This window comes from Octopus sinensis, linkage group LG3, assembly GCF_006345805.1.
Source record: "Octopus sinensis linkage group LG3, ASM634580v1, whole genome shotgun sequence".
NCBI classification, from domain to species: Eukaryota; Metazoa; Mollusca; class Cephalopoda; order Octopoda; family Octopodidae; genus Octopus; species Octopus sinensis.
Genome location: NC_042999.1, coordinates 87,907,821 through 87,919,403, shown reverse-complemented (window position 1 = coordinate 87,919,403; position 11,583 = coordinate 87,907,821).

Genomic DNA, 11,583 nt, shown 5'->3' with positions numbered 1-11,583 from the left:
CATTCACACTAGACAAAACGTCCCTCTCTACTCTCACCTTCCTCTTCAAGTGATACTTGAAGAAGCTGCTGAGAGATTGACCAGAGAGGAAAGTGTTTGTCTCTAGACTTTCAGATGCATCCACCATACACATTCTTTTGCCATAGCCACAAGTGCGATGAAAATGGCTCTTCCTTCCCGTTTCAAAGAAGGAGGCGCGGCAATATTCACGATAGACTCGGTCGATAAACCGACTCGTCCCATAGCAGTCGTTCGACATAGGCCCACAGGTCGGAAATGATTGGACACTGTACTAGTGCGTGCAGAACGGTTTCGTCCGTCGCTCTGACCGCATCTCAGACAGGTCGGCCTTGTGTTTCTCGAGCCATGCCTGTAGAGCTTATCCTGAACGGGTAGCGCTTCTTGATAGCACTGCCAAGCCAGGGATCTCTGGAAGTTGTCCATAGGTCTCGGATCGAAAGTCGTCTTGAACAGGCGATTTGGGCATTCCTCGTCGACGCCCAGGTTTGCCCCGAGATCGTCGTCGTACCGCCCCTCCACTAATCCCCAATAGAAATAGATAGATAGATGTGTGTGTGTGTGTGTATGCATGCATGTATGTGTCTTTGAGTAGTCCCCTAAAACTGCTTCACAGCTGACGTTTATTTTTGTTATCGTCCACGTAATTTGGCGATTCGGCAAAAAACGAGACCGAGTGTTTAAATACCAAACTTTGAAAACAATTAGGCCTGGGACTGATTCGTCCGACTAAAAGGCCTTCAAAGCGGTGCCCCAGCATGAACGCAGTCCATTGACTGAAACAAAGAAACGATAACTATTTCATGTTGCAAGATTGATTTGCAAAATAGAAGGCAAAGGTGAATTGACGATGTGATATCTCCGTGGTGTCACGAACTTCAAGGATTAGTAGACAAATCTCTTTCAAATCACATTTTAGCTTCTTAAAATGGGAAAGTTAAATATTGCAGCCAGTAACACGAAATTCTTGGATAAACATGGGATGGTCTTATCATGTATGCATAAACCGATCAAAGCTGACTTAGAGTTTCGCAACAAAGATTTTGCAAAATCACAAATAAGAAGGTATTTACGTATTCTCTTGATCTGCAAGAAACAGCAGCCAGATCTCCTTCTTAACCGTCTTTAAAAAAAGGGGAAAGACATCTTGCATAATGTCGCCTGAAATGAAGTCTAAGAATAGACAGATTGATCATTGCTATGTTCGAACAGCTAAACCACAGCAACCTTAGAAAATGAATATTTGCGTAGTGGCTTAGTTATTTTAAAAGTTTTATCAACTTCGGTATTTTAAAATAAATATATCCTTTCTAAATATCTGCTGCGTTGTCTCTCATTATCAAATTCTAAATTACAAAGTATCCACTAATATCTGATGATTAATCCAATATGTACAACTAATTCATGCTTTTGTTCTCTAAACGAACTGTGTTTTTTACCAGGTTCGCAAGATATGTATATATATATAAATCGCGTTTATCTTATAGTCCTGGTGGCTTCGAAAAGTTTCAGATTTCGCAGATCTGCTTAAGACATATTTTTTTCTTTATTATTTACCTCAGATATTTACCACAAATTTCTTGTTGCACAGTTTTTACCCAAACATTGTTATAAAGATAGCAATACCAACAAAGTAACTTAATTAGATGAACATATTATGTAATTTGAAAACACAAAACATCCGTAAGGTTCAACGCTTAGATGAAAGAAAAATGAAATAACAAATCAAAAATAAAATTAACTAATAAGTAGTAAACTGTGGTGGATTAATTTGTTATAAGTCGGTTAAATCTTAAAAATAGTTTTATGTTAAATTCTGGAAGAAGCATGTGATTGTCAGATATAAGGATTATAGCGATTAAAATACATCAATGAAACATAAACTTTCAGGTGCGATATTGTAAATTTATTTAAGATAATTTAACTACATAGTCGAACGAGAAATATCACAGATTGGAGTTTGAGAAGTGTCGCAGTGTTGCGCTAGACAATATACCGTCCATTATGATAGCTGAATAGGCTCACTCAATTCATTGTTAAAAAATTATGGCGCCGTCTAAACATTAATTAATGATATTCCCAATAAAAAAAAGAATAAGAAAAGATAAAATCTATTATTGATTTGACAAAGCTGAACTTCATTGTTAGCATCTAATAGTAAAATTGTTCATTAGATCTGTATTTATTGAATAACTTCGCAGTTCTGATCATGGAGTGTTTACATGAAATTTAATGCAAAATTAATTAAACAATATATCTGCGAGAAGTTGACTTTCTCATCAACAAGGCAATTATATAGTTCTTTCTAAAGCAAAGGACTTTTTTATTTTCTTTTACAACAGGCGTCAGGAAGTTGCAAATTACTATGAATCATCGAAACATTATTGAAGAAAAATGCATTTCATGTTTTAATTTTCTTTCTTTTTTTTTTAAAGTTTTAAGCAATATCTAATTATTTGTAAATTCTCAATTTAATTGATATTTGTATTTACTTTAGCCTTTTGTAAAAGAAAATTGCGTTACACCTGGAGGACACCAAGAGCATCTGAGTTAATGTCTGATATTATATACTAAAAGCTTATGATAAATTTAATCAGCAATATAGATACGTCTACAGCATTATACAAAAGAAACGGCGGAATTAACAATGGCAGAAATCGCTTAACACATATTACAACTTCAAAATAACAATAATTAATGAGGTTACGCTGCTGCTGCTACTGCTGCCACTACTGCCACTACTGCCACTACTGCCACTACTGCTACTGCTGCTGCTGCTGCTGATGATGATGATAATGATGATGATGATGAGGAGGAGGAGGAGGATATCAATAATAATAATAAGAATTAATAATAATAATAATAATAATAATAATAATAATAATAATAATAATAATAATAATAATAGTAGTAGTAGTAGTAGTAGTAGTAATAGTAATAATAATAATAATGATAATAATAATAATAATAATACATTACTATTCCTACTACCACTGCCGCTGCAACTGCTGACAATGATATTGCTGCTGCTACAACTACTCGGGATGCAGCTGCTGCTAATGATGATAAATGAGGCCCCTATATAATAATTTAACTTTACTTGAAAAGAAAATTTCTAACAGTACACCGAATCGCTTGCCCAATGGTTATAAAGGAAGCGCGCCCGTCAGGAGGCTGCCAGCCTGATGGCAACATTTTCAAATGACAGAATATCTTCCTGGAAGAATATCTTCCTGGAAGAATATCTTCCCCGAATACCAAACTGGAAGGTCACTTAAATGGGATTTGTCCCAAATTAAGCCCCCAAAGTTCACCACCACAACGACCAGAAAATCAAAAGAGTAAAAGAACTAAATGGAACCGGGAAGAATATAAAGAAGTAATATATGCTTATTACTTTGCATTAAGTAGGCCAACCCAAGAAAAACACACCGCAAACTCCTACAGAATTTGGAGGAGCCGGAATCCAGCTAGCAGACCAAACCTGGATGAAAACAGATTAGCAAATGTTAGAAGAGATATCTTCAGAAATACCAGACTCACAGATTCAGAATTAACCTCTATTTAAAAAATGGTAGAGAATGACCTAAATGTAAGTTAGGAAAGAAATAACGAAGCTGAGGAGAGAAATGTTGGGCCACAAGCATTGACTGAAAGGCGACCTTCTGCCGAAACGACTCAAGATCCTGAAGAAGAAGGAAAATATGACCCTAGAAAAAACAGCCCGGAAAATGATGTCGAAACAGAACTTGAAGACCTCATGTTTGTTGAACAACACAGAAAATCTATCATTAAAATGAAGCAAGAAATTCTGAATGAGCTTGCAGTTGTAGGCCATACAACTATGAATGATAGGGAACCACTCCATAAACTCTCAAATGCACACCAACATAAAACACAAATAAAAATTGGCAACTGCGTTACATAGGAAATCATACAACAACTAAAACTCGATCTTAATAAATTAAATGAAATTATTTACTCTGTCGCTAAGGTAATCGAAAGACGCTGTTTAATACCCAAAAAGCCAACAATACCAAATTCGAAAAGAAAATCAAACTGGAGGAGAAGAATTGAAACTGAAATTGAATGATTGCGAAGGGAGATATCAATATTAACTGAGCTAATCTCTGGAAATGATGTAAGATCAATAAAAGGCAGGAAAATTGTGAGAAAATATGGACACTCAACAAGAGAAGGACCAATGTCAGCGAAAGAAACACTTAAACAAAAAGTTCAAGCAAAAGCTCAGAGAATACGCAGATTTGAGAAAAGAATCAAATTCTACAAACAAAATATGATGTTCAAATCCAATGCCATATCATTTTACAGGGAAATAGGGAAAGAAAAATAACCATTGAAAATCCACCCCTAATGGAAGAAGTTGAAAACTTTTGGAAGGGGATCTGGAGTGATGAGAAACCATACAATGAAAATGTAGAGTGGATCAAACGCACCAAAGATGACTACAAAAATCTACAAGAACAGGTATGGGAAGACATCTCAATCGCCGACCTAAGGAGGGCACTAACGAAAGCTCATAAGTGGAAATCCCCTGGTATTGATAGAGTACCAACTTTCTGGCTCTCATCACTCTGGTCCGCACACAAAATGTTAGTAATACTATTTAATAGTATTATGAAAGACCCGGAAAAAACGCCACATTGGATGGCAAATGGTATTACTTACCTCCTCCCCCAAAATAACAAAATGAAAGACCCCAAAAGCTACCGGCCTATAACATGTATATCTACTACCTATAAGATTTTGACATCTATTCTAGTAGAGAAAACATATACGTTTATGGAAGAGAATAACCTCTTCCCCACTGAACAAAAAGGATGCAGACGAGGCTCATACGGATGCAAAGATCAGCTCCTAATTAATCGCATGATCCTTGAGAACTGCCATAACAAGCGCAGAAACCGCAGTTCTTCATGGATTGATTATAAAAAAGCCTTTGACAGCATACCACATTCGTGGATTCTGAAATCGCTGGACATTTTCAAAATTTCTCCTGTGATTTCAGATTTTTTAAAGTATAGTATGTCACTGTGGAACACGAGGCTCCAATTATATCATTCTAATGGAGTATTGCACTCAAACAACATTAGCATAAACTGTGGAATTTTCCAAGGTGACTCACTTTCACCACTAATTTCCTGCATAGCACTAATACCACTCTCAAGTAAACTGAATAGAATAGGATAAGGCTACAAAATTGACAACAGAAAACTAAGCCATCTATTTTATATGGATGACTTAAAGCTATAGGGCAAAGATGATGAAGAGCTTGAAGGATTATTACATACTGTGAAAGGATTCAGTGATGATATCGGGATGGAGTTTGGCTTTGAAAAGTGTGCCAAAGCCACTTTTAAGAAAGGGAAATTGGTAAAGTCTAGTTCAATCGAATTAGATGTCGAAATAGTCATAAAGGAACTTGAGCAGGAACAAACCTATAAATACCTAGGAATAAATGAAGGCTCTGGTATCCAGCATGCAAGCATGAAAGAGAAGGTTAGGAAAGAATGTTATAGAAGAGTTCGAGCATTCCTGAAGCCTGAGCTGAATGCATATAATAAGGTGTTAGCCATAAATTCCTTAGCAGTACCAGTTGTTCTATATAGCTTCAATGTGCTTAACTGGAATACCAGTGAAATAATGAAAATTGACGGAAAAATCCGCAAGCTTGTAATAAGATGCACCATCCAAAGGCAGACATGGATCGCCTTTACCTTCCCAGAGCTCAGGGAGGTCGAGGTTTGATCCAGCTTGAACTTACATACAAAACCACCACAATCGGATTGGCCAAATACCTTGAAGCAACCAACGATTGGAATCTAAAACTTGTTGAAAAACATGGAAGACTGAAAAGACTTCACTCTATTCTCAAAGAGAGCAAAAAATTCGCTGCTGATCTCTTAGATACCCGCCAGATTGAGCAGGCTGAAGGAAATGCGCCAACTGCAGCTGCAAAGAAAATAAAATTAATTGCAAAGACAAAAGCACATGAAAATTTAGCTAGCAGATGGGAACAGAAACCTCTCCATGGCAAGTATGTGGCCCGTAGCAAACAAGCTGATGTCGACCAGAAACACACGCACCAATGGTTACGAAGCTCAGGGCTAAAAGCAGAGAGTGAAGGTTTCATATTAGCTGCTCAAGACAAAAGCTTATTAACCCGGAACTACCAAGCCAATGTGATGAAAAATGGAGCTGACCCAAAATGCCGATTCTGTAATGATGAGATTGAAACAATATACCACCTAATCTCAGGGTGTAGAGTCTTAGCAAGACATGACAGAGTCGGCCAGTATTTGCATTGGACAATATGTCGGCATTATAAAATCAAAACCGCTGACAAATGGTATAAACATCATCCTGAAGCCGTGACTAAGGAAGAAAATGTGTCGATCCTATGGGACTTCCCCGTGCAGACCGACAAGACTATAAAAGCTAATAAACCGGATATTATTATAAAAGATCAGACAAAAAGGATGTGTTTATTAATTGACACGAGTATTCCTGTGATCACAATATAGCGACGAAAGAATTTGACAAGATTAGTAAATATAAAGACCTGCTAATAGAAATTGAAAAAAATGTGGCATCTCAAGGCGACTACAGTACCAATGATTGTAAGATCCCTAGGAATGATAAAAAAAAAAGGTACTGAAACCTATTTGAAAATTATTCAAGGCTCACCATCCCTACAGGAAGTGCAAAAAATCGTATTAACTGGAACGGCTCATGTACTGAGAAGAGCACTATCGCTGTGAAAATAACACCCATCCATGAATTTATTTATTTATTAATTTTTAACTACATATTTTATCTGTGAATTTGCGCGTGTAATCTGGGAATGCATACAATGCCCTTCTCTGCCCTAGGTGTATGGAAAACACTCGGCGAGAAACGGAAGAAAATTTGAAAGAAGGAAAAAAATAAATAATAATAATATAATAATAATAATAATAATAATAATAATAATAATAATAATAATAATAATAATAATAATAATAATAATAAGCATCATACTCAGTCACAAAACAGGCAAAGGAATATCTAAGTGAATTCCGAATACAACCAATTTCGGAATTAGAGATAGACATACAAGAAACAAGCACAGAAAAAGCTAGGCGCATGAAAACCCGTGCCAAAACTGCGGCCTTAGATATTCTGAATAATAAATGGCAAGAAAAACCTCTCTACGGCAAATACCCAAAGAGAGCGAATAATGCAGATATCGACAAAGCCCTGACCCATCAATGGCTAATGGCCTCTGGCTTAAAATCTGAAACAGAGGGGTTTATCATAGCAGCTCAAGATCAATGCCTACCAACAAGAAACTACCAGGCCAACATATTAAAGATCAGAAGCAGTCCAACGTGTCGTGTATGCAAGCAACAAAATGAAACCATTGACCATGTGGTCTCCAAGTGCAGTCTTCTAGCGCCTACAGAGTATCTCAACAGGCACGATAGAGCTGCACAATATATTCACTGGGTAATCTGTAAAAACCTGGATTTGCCCCATGAAAAAAACTGGTGGGAACACAAACCACCCCCAGTGCTTGAAAATGACCACATCTCACTCCTCTGGAACTTCACCATTCAAACTGACAGGAAGATAGATGCAAATAGGCCAGACATCATATTGAAAGACTTCAAACAAAGAACATGCCTCCTCATTGATATGACTGTCCCAATCGATATAAACGTATCTGTCAGGACCTACCAAAAACTGAGCAAATATAAAGATCTTGAAATAGAAATCAGCAAAATGTGGAAGCTGAAGACTAAAACAATACCTGTTGTCATAGGTGCCCTGGGAATGATAGCAAAAGGGGCTGATAGCTACCTAACTCAGATACCAGGAAACCCAAAAATGGCAGAAGTTCAAAAGATAGTGCTCATGGGAACTGCTCATATCATACGCAAAATACTCTCTATGTAACCTCAAGGTTTAAAACAACCATAATTTTCGGTTTAAAAATTAAAAAAAAAAAAAACTTTTTTTTTTTTTAGACATTCATTAGTACAACATCCCCACCCCCCAAATATATGGCACACTAGGCATAACAACAACATGAACTTCCAACCCTGTTGTCTCTTGAGGTCTCTGGGTGAGACTTGGAGCCAACTTGTACAAATATAAAGCAAAAGTCAAACATAGAATAATAATAATAATAATAATAATAATAATAATAATAATAATGATGATGATAATAGATAAATAAAACCCTCTCAAGTTCGAAATAGCCCAGCTATGGAAAGTGAAGGTGAAGATAGTGTCAATTATTGTTGTGTCTTTGGTTACAGTATCAGAAGGCGTCAAGAGGAATATAAAGGAAATTGTAATAGGGTACCCAGTAGAATTATTACAAATGATTTGCCTCCTTGGCACGGCTAGAATAATCAGGAAAGTATTAGATAGTTGAAAATAACAGACAGCATGGTAAAGTTGGCTGCAGGCAGCAAACTGGCTACGCATGCAAGACTTCAGGAGTTCCAACAAAACCTGTGATAAAAAGAAATAATAATGATCATTGGAGATAATGAGAGAAATACGATGTTGAAAGAATATTGAAATGGTACGAGCATAGACCAGTAGTCATCAGAGTGAATGATTAGAAGATCCAGTGGGATTTTACAATACAGTATGATTCAGTGATTAATGCTCGGAGATTAAACACTTTTGTAGCTGAAGAAATCATGAAGGAAACGAAGATCATAGATATAGCCATGCCTGAGGATGTATGAGATGATGATAAACAACTGGAGAAGATCGGGAAGTACAAGATGAGTTTGTATGAGTGTGGGCAGTGTAAAAAGTAAATGTCATTTAGTAGTTATTGGAGAAATTCAGAAAACTGCTTTATTGGGGACAGCGAGATTTTTACCTGGATGTTAAGTATCGTAGAAAGAGGCCCTGTGAGACACTTGACAAAAAGATGTCCGCCCTTACAAAATTAGCCAGAACAAGTGAAATCGAGGGCTCTGAGAAGTAGAACACTGAAAAAATAGTCTGAGAGCATTATACTGGCAGTGCAAGACCAAGCTTTGGCTATGAATTGGAGGTCCAACATTAGGAATGAGCAAGTGCCTTCGCTGTGCTGCATCTGAAACCATTGCCCATATCACGAACGAATTCTTTAGACTTGCTCAAAACCACTAAAAGTTGTGGCGACACGATCAATTAGCGGGAGTGTTATATTGGAAACTATGCGAAAAATGAGAGGCAAGGAGATGTATGAGCACAAACCGCAGAGAGTGGCAGAGTCGGAAACTTGCAAATCTTCTGAGATTTCCCAATCCAAACAGATCAGGTGCTAGAGCATAACAGACCGGACCTAGGAGTAAACGATAAGATGCACCACATATGTTATATTGGGGATGTTGGGCGCCCATTCGGTCCACGAAGTCAAAAAAGAAGGCGAAAAAATAGATAAATACAACCCTATCAAATACGAAATAGCCTGGCTATGGAGACAGTGTCAATTATTGTTGGGTCTTTGGGGACAGTATCAGATGGTATCAAGAGGAATATAAACGAAATCGGAATAGAGTGCCTAGCAGAACTGTTATAGAATGTTGGCCTCCTTGACATGGCCAGAATAATCAGGAAAGTATTAGAGAGATGAAAAGAACGGATAACATGGTACCGTAGACTGCAGGCAACAAGCCCGCTACGCATGCAAGACTAGGAGTTCCAACAAAACCTATGATAAAAAGAAATACTAATAATAACGATGACGATGATGATGGTGATGTTCATTATCTCTGATTTTCAACGGCCTAGGTGCATGCTCTCCGAACTAACTACATTAAACATCATGTTGAAAAAAATGAATCACCATTATGTAAAATACGCGGTAGAAATGTAATGTTGCTATATATAGACACTGGGTGACATCTGAGAATTGTCAGTTCGCCAAAGCAGCTAAATGGGATAAGCAGGAAACTGAAGGGGTGTTAAAAAATGACGAATTTAAGCTTTTGTGGGACTTCACCATTCAATGTGATAGCATGATTGAGGCAAGAAAATCAGAAAGAAAAACAGGCCGAAATTATCGGTACCTTTATCCCAGGAGTTAGTAGAGTGAAAGATAAAGAGCATGAAAAGATGGAGAAATATGAGTCAGAGAAGGAGGAAGTTGAAAAATTGTTGCGGATGAGGAAGGTTTTAGAGGTTCCAGTGATGACTGGAGCATAGAGATGCAGTTCGGGCAGTTTCGAGAACTTGCATGGGAATTAATGAGAGGTTACAGGTCAGGTAAAAGACAACGATTCTTGGTACAGCAAGTATTTAAAGGAAAGTCTTATCTATGTAAAGCACAGGAAAGGAAGTATTAAGGGTGGTTTGTTGACTTATTATTAATTGCTCCCTAACTGAAATATCCGGGTCGTTTAAAATGTATCTAAGAGTTACAAAAATGTAGGATAGTAGTAGTAGCAGTAGTAGTAGTAGTAGTAGTAGTAGTAGTAGTAGTAGTAGTAGTAGTAGTAGTAGTAGTAGTAGTAGTAGTAGTAGTAGTTGTTGTTGTTGTAGCAGTAGTAGTAATCCTTTCCAATAATGAGACAAGTACTGAAAATTTGGTGAAGGACTAGTCGATTACATCGGTCCCAGTACGCAACCGGTACTTATTTCATCGGTCCCCATAGGATGAAAGGCAAAGCCGACGTTGACGAAATTTGAATTCAGAACGTAAAGACGGACGAAATGCTTTGCAGCATTTCGTCCGGCATGCAGACGATTCTGCCAGCTCGCCACCTTAATATTAATAAAAGGTTGTTACAAATATTGTCACAGCATTTTGATCAACGTGCGGACTATCATGTATAAAGCAAGCACACGCACACATGTACATATACATACATACATACATACATACATACATACATACATACATACATACATACATACATACATGCATGCATACATACATGAATGCATACATACACACACACACATACATACATATGCCAGATTAAGCGGACAAACGAAAGAAAGTAGCACTCAACTCATTTTTGGAGTGTTACATATATTTCATAACGGCTTCACTCAGCTCCATGCAACATAAAGTTTCCTGGCTCATGAACCTATCTCGTCAGACATCTTGAAACTTTCTCTTATGTATGTATGTATGTATGTGTATGTATGTATGTATGTATGTATGAATGTATGTATGTATGTATATATGTAAAAAGAAGTATCAAAATATGTTTGCTCGCGCAAAAAACTCGGAGTTGCAATGTTAACATGAAATATTAATCTCGTTTAGATGAGTTCACTTCAAGTGCATGTACTACTAATAACCATGTGAGTGTGTTTCTCCATGTTTGTGTGGGTGTGTATGTGTGTGTAAGCTCATCATTGAGAGAAGCTGAAAGATTTTAGCAGATACTATTTGTGAACATTGTGAACATAAGAGTCTCTAGATTCAGGTAGAGAACATCTAATTGAATCTTATTATTTGAAATTTAGATCATTTGTATCATGTGGAGAAATCCTCAGGTGTGACTTCTGGTCTTTTTATCAAGTGAGCTCATGCATTATTAA